This window comes from Pleurodeles waltl, chromosome 6, assembly GCF_031143425.1.
Source record: "Pleurodeles waltl isolate 20211129_DDA chromosome 6, aPleWal1.hap1.20221129, whole genome shotgun sequence".
In the NCBI taxonomy this organism is placed as follows: Eukaryota; Metazoa; Chordata; class Amphibia; order Caudata; family Salamandridae; genus Pleurodeles; species Pleurodeles waltl.
Window position 1 is genome coordinate 590352679 of NC_090445.1, and position 6000 is coordinate 590358678.

Sequence of the window (6000 nt, forward strand, 5' to 3'; positions counted from 1 at the left end):
CTGTGGTAGCTATTTCCTTGTCAGTGCCCACAGAGCCTCTGATTACTGAAAGCACACAGGATAGGCATGTCTTTAAAGCATGACGGAGGAAAGGAAGGAGCTGTATAATTACAAAGATCTAGAAAACTGCAAATTGAATGTAATTATGGGATCAATTGTTTTACAAAATAGTTGTTTAGAAAAAAAATGAATTATGATTCATTTGGGGGAAAAGCCTATTTCCAAATTGGCACTGACAAAATACCATTCAGTAGAAGTCATGAATGTTTGCACTATTTATGCTTTGTCCCAATGTGTACAGTTGTTAAGGAACATCAATGACAGATGGTTAATATAAACAGAGTACAGCATAAATGTTTAAAAGTACAAAAAGTGATACAGTTCCACCCTTCCATTAGTTTAGACTATGATTAAGTACACTTTGTTATCCAGATACATTAATTTCTGTACAAGAGTTGAGTGATATCTCCACCTCTGTGTGGAGAGTGGATTCTGAAAACCTACCATTGGAAATGATGTTTATCATGCTTTGACATGCTTTGAACTCATGCGCTGCTGTGGTAAAAGTGCTGTAAGCCTCCTCCAGCTGATGCTGAATATATGCGTCCTATGTTTGTCTTGTATACATCCTATGTTCATCCTATATATGTGATGTGGGATGCCATTGATCTTGGATCTATCTGGTGGAGGACATCTAAGCCAGCTAGGCTATGGTTTTCAGATACACCTTGAATCTTAGCAGGGTGACACCAGTGAAGTGCATTTGGCATGTGTGTGTGATGTAAATCCGTGGTTCAAGTGGCGGAGGCTGGAAGAGGTCAGGCAGCATGTGGATCAGGGGACACCATGGCTTAACTAAAAATGGTAGGGTCCCCCATAGAATGTGAAGAGACCCCCGAGTCTCGCATATCTTACAGATATTCACTGGCCTTGTGCTGAATAGTGGCCCCTTGAAGGCTTGCACACCACTTCACACTGCAGGGGCCTGTGCTACACCCCCAGGTGACATGATGTGAAAGTGCTGTAGTGTGTCATTCTCACAGACCACTGGGGAGCTGCCTCCTTTGCACTGTCATACAGTCTTTCCCAACAGTTACAATCTAGGAGGAGAAAGGTGCATCCAGTTGCGGCTGGCACCCCAAATATTTGGGGGGCAGTCACTGACCAGTAGTGCCTGGTCAATGCCAAAGCTGTTAGTCATGCCTTGTTATAAACATAGTTTATAATGAACCACGACTGAGAACTCTGGTGTTGAGGCTGAAGGCAGTGCAAGTCTAGCAGTGCATTAATAGGTAAAAAAGAACAAAATAAAAAAGTACTCACCCACTGCATGCACTGGCTTGCCTCTGGTCCTCCTGCTTCAGTCCCTCGGTGCGGGTCTGGCCTGCAGGCTGCGGTAGTTCTGAACGCCACTCTCATGCTGCTCGTAATGTTAGTAGCATAAGAGCAGCACCAGGATTGGCTAAAGCGGGCTGCCCGATGCTCCTGTAGGTTCTGAGGGCCTGTGCCTGCTCTCCGACAGCTCTCTTCGACAGCTGAGCGGAGAGGTTTACAGTGCCCATGTCAGGCTGGCTGTTGCAAGACAGTCGGCCAAAGTGACATGCGCACTGTAAACTAGTGGAGTGAGCACCACTCCCCTGCTGTTGGTCAGCAGCAGTGGCCCCGCCCAAAACATGGCTCAGGCTGGGGAAGGGGAAAAGTAAAATGTTAATAAATTCACTTTATTAACATTTTATTTTTCACATTTTGCGGCACTGGCAGTGGGGAAGGGGGCGAGCGACTCTGCCCTAATGGAGGGGTTGACAGTGGGTGCATCTGACCCTTTAATGGGATTAGTTGGTGACAGTGTTCCAAGCTTTCGACAATGTTAACAAGAGGTGTCAGGTCCTTACCAGAGAGTTCTTCATTGTTGACGTGGGTGGGATCCCATCTTCATATAAGGTGGCCTTTAGAGGTTTCAAGAATCATGTCAGATTGTTGGAAGAAAGGGGTTTGAATGTTATCCACTTGTGCATAATGCAGTGTAAGGTTGTGATAGCAACGTCAAGTACTGTGGATGTGCTAACAGATCTCGCTGTCGTGCTTTTAAAGTAGTTGTTGGTTGCCACTTCCTGCTGCCATTTTGGGAAAGCAGCAGGCTAGGGTTTGTTCTCGTGACTGGAGATGCCTACATAAACACCATGAGTGCATGGACGTGCAGTTAGCTTTTGTGGTGTGTGACTTGCACATCGTGCTCCCTAATATTTGTAATCTTTGTGTTGTACGTTTTTTGCACCGCATTATTGCTATTTTTTTTAAAAAGAGAAGAGTATGATCCACATACCTATTTTTTTTTTTAAATTAAATCTTTACTTATAATACCAACATCAAACTCCAGTTAAAGGAGACATGAAACAAAACCTCCACATATGACGCATATATCAGCATTGTATACATTGATTGAATTACATTTGACGCAGTCCCCTTCCATGCACCCAAATATTTTACAGGCGGGATAGCGTGTACCGTATGATTTCACATCCTCAGCTTTATGAAATGCAATGTCTATTAACAGTCCGCCCCTCAGACTTCTTTCACAACCCCCCAATCCCTCTCCAGGGAACCCACATTCAGCAACGATGACAACTCAAACAGATTACAATTGTTCAGAATTAACACCCTCGGCCTCCCCTGTCTCCTTACCGATCATGTACGTTTGATATGGACCCCAGTAGTTCTTTGGACGGAGTCAATGAATTATATATATCTGTCTGGGTGTTACAGTAGATCAGTGGTTCCCAACCTGTGGCCCGGGGACCCCTGGGGGTCCGTGAAGCCTTCTCAGGGGGTCCGTGAGAGCCAAGAAAATTAAAAAAATATTGACAAATTATGTCCCCAGCTTCCAGTAATGACTCAGACGGGGGTCCCCGGATTCCCATGATGATTCCGTGGGGGTCCCTGGGTTCCATTAATGTTAAAGTGGGGGTCCACAGAAACCAAAAGGTTGGGAACCACTGCATTAGGTCATATCTCGGTGCCAATCCCTCAGTGTAGGTAGTGGTCCCCGGTCTCATCTCATCGCAACACGGTATTTTGCCAATATACTGGGACAGATTAAGGAGAAAGTCTCCGAATACCATGTAACTGCCCAAGATGAAGTGAAACACATGGGCAAATATGGAGAGCCTGAAATTATGGCGAGGGCGCGTGCCCTAGGACAGTGTTGGCGGCCTTGATGAGACGTAATAGAGAGCTAGAGGTGATATTGGAAGTAGAAGCTGCAGACTATAAATGTGTCAGTGACTTCCTAGGAGTCATTAACAGATTAGGGACTACTATGAGGACCTATATACCACTAAGTCAGTTCATAACAACACAGACATTATTGATCATTTGGAAAACATTACCATGACATGGCTCACCAGTTATGATAGAGAGCGTCTAAGCTCCCCATTGCAATGGCCAAGATTCATGGAGTGATAAAGGAATTGGAGGCAGGTAAGGCCTCGGGCACGCATGGGCTTACAGTGACATTTTATAAGGGAGATCCGTATATTGGCATCCGCTGCGTTAAGATGTTCCCTTTCTAAGTCAGCTATTTCTTTCTCTAGATGGCTCAACTTACCTCAGATAGGCTTCAAAACCCCTGCATGTGTAGGTCTGGTGATTACTCTGATGGATGCCTTAAATGACTCCCATACTACTCAAAATTTACTGACCGTCCCTATGTTATTGAGAAAATATTCTTCTATTGCCTGTTGTAACTCATTTTTTAACACAGCGTCCAATAATGTATAAGGTGGAAATCTAAACCGAAATGGGCCAGCCTTTCCTCCATAAGTTTCCAGTGTTACCAACACTGGTGAGTGATCCGAGAGTATTCTAGGCATCTTTGCGTAGTCAGTTATTCTTTAAGCTAAGCTTCTAGACACTAGCCAACAATCAGTGCATGTATATAAATAGTGTACTGCTGAGTAGTGTGTGCAACCTCCCGATGTAGGGTGCCTATACTGCCATACATCCATCATACCCACCTCTGCTGCTATCGTATGTACGGCGCAGGCCGTCACTGAGGGGTGTCGGCGAGGTCCAGTGGAACTGTCCACTGCTGGGTCCAGCACACAATTTAAAATCACCACCCCAAACTTGTGGTGTGTCCCCCCCCCCATCTTGCCAAACATGTAGTCAGGTCTCTGTAGAACTGAGGGTGATCATAGTTAGGGCCATAAAGGCAGATTAACAAGAATGTTAAGTCATTCCCTGTACAGCGGGCTATGATATACCTGCCATTTGTATCCCGGGCAAGTTCTTGAATCCGTACCCTGATTGCTTACCAGTCCACAGCAAGACCCCTCGGGATTGTGAGGTGAAGTTTGCCGCCATAAACCGGCCGTGCAACCTATGAGTGGTGAGTATTGGACTGTTAGGGGCTGAGTGAGTTTCCTCAAGTATGGTAATATCTACGTGAATGCATTGAAGATATGCAACTACTGCCCTTATCTTCCAATAGCCGTTGAGGACCCTGACGTTCCAGGTCAGAAGCCTCAAGGACCCGCAGGGAGTAGTGATGTCCAGGTCCGTCTCTACCCCCACCATGGAATTCACATGTGCAGTGTGGTAGCCCTTGCAATAACTGACACAGTGTAAATTTTGATCATGTGGAGTAAATAACATTAACAATCAAAACTCTCCTGGTTACCCGCCCCCCACCCAGTACAAGCAATCCCACAACTGGCATGTCGATTAATACATAACCCACCCTGATACCTCCCAGCCCCCACCCCCCAAAGTGAGCTATCAACTTCTGTGATACACACACGAGGGCAGATGCTGCCTTGAAGTAATGTCATAAGAGCGCCCTAATGTTACCAATCATCAACATCTACAGCCCTAGATTAAGGGTTAAATATATTCTCCTGAACCAGTGTGCTATTAGTACTATAATGTAGTCCAGTCGCAGATGTGGTTCTCGCAAAGGATCTGTAGTGAACTTTGACTCCCATAGTCTCTGCATCGCCAAATATTCTCTGTTTCCATTATTCTGCCTTTCTCACGGATAGCTATTATTAGCGAACCGTCTCTAGTTCAGCCCCCCCATTTCAAACAAGGTCTCACCTCTAGGCACCTGAGCATGCAGTGTGCAAATCAATAGGTGTGCACCCCTCTTGGGTTGGGTGCGCATGTATTTTGCTGATCACCGGCTGTCTCTCTACATTTGAGAAATTGTTGCAACTGCTTATGGTTTGTGAAAAGCAACGATTTACCAGCCATCGTGACCCTAAGTTTGGCTGCATGCGGTTTCCAAATGAAGTTCCTGTAGCCGCCATTTAGCTGGTACGAACAGTCTCAGAGCAAGTGAGATAGAGAATAAATGAGGACGTGTTTAACTCTACCGAGTGTCTGGCGTTTTCATTCAGGTCTTGCCGCGACCTGACAAATACTGCTATCTGAACGCCTCTCTCTCTGGGGTGGGGTTCTCCCGGCTCACCCCACTCCCTGGCACTGTGGGTGCAGCCATGACTCCAAACCTGCCTCCGCCCCGGTCAGCTCCGCTGACTACTGGGCCTATCAATCTGCAGGCCTCATCTCCTTAACCACCCACTATCCACTCAGCCGGTGGCAATCTGCACACCCAGTCATGTCGCGACTATGACAGGTGCATAATCTGTGTTTCTTGGGGTGCATGAGCATTATGGGGCTTTAGGACTGTACAGGATCGTAGTGTGGCTGCTGGAGCTGAGTTAACCTGAGGCCATCTTGTTGCTCGGCCAGCTCCGCCCCCCCATCCACATACCTAGTTAACTCCTTGGTCTGCCATGGCTTGTTAAGTGCCCATTGTTGTGGAGGGAGGTAAAGTTGTTGCCTCACTTCCTGGTTGCCATTTCCTGACACCATTTTGGGAAGGCAGCGGGCTAGGCATTGTTTTCCTGATTTGAGACGCCTACTTAAATACCATGAGTGCATGTGCACAGCCAAAGACAAGCCTGTCTGCACCTGTTTTGCGCCCTATGTCAGAATCCC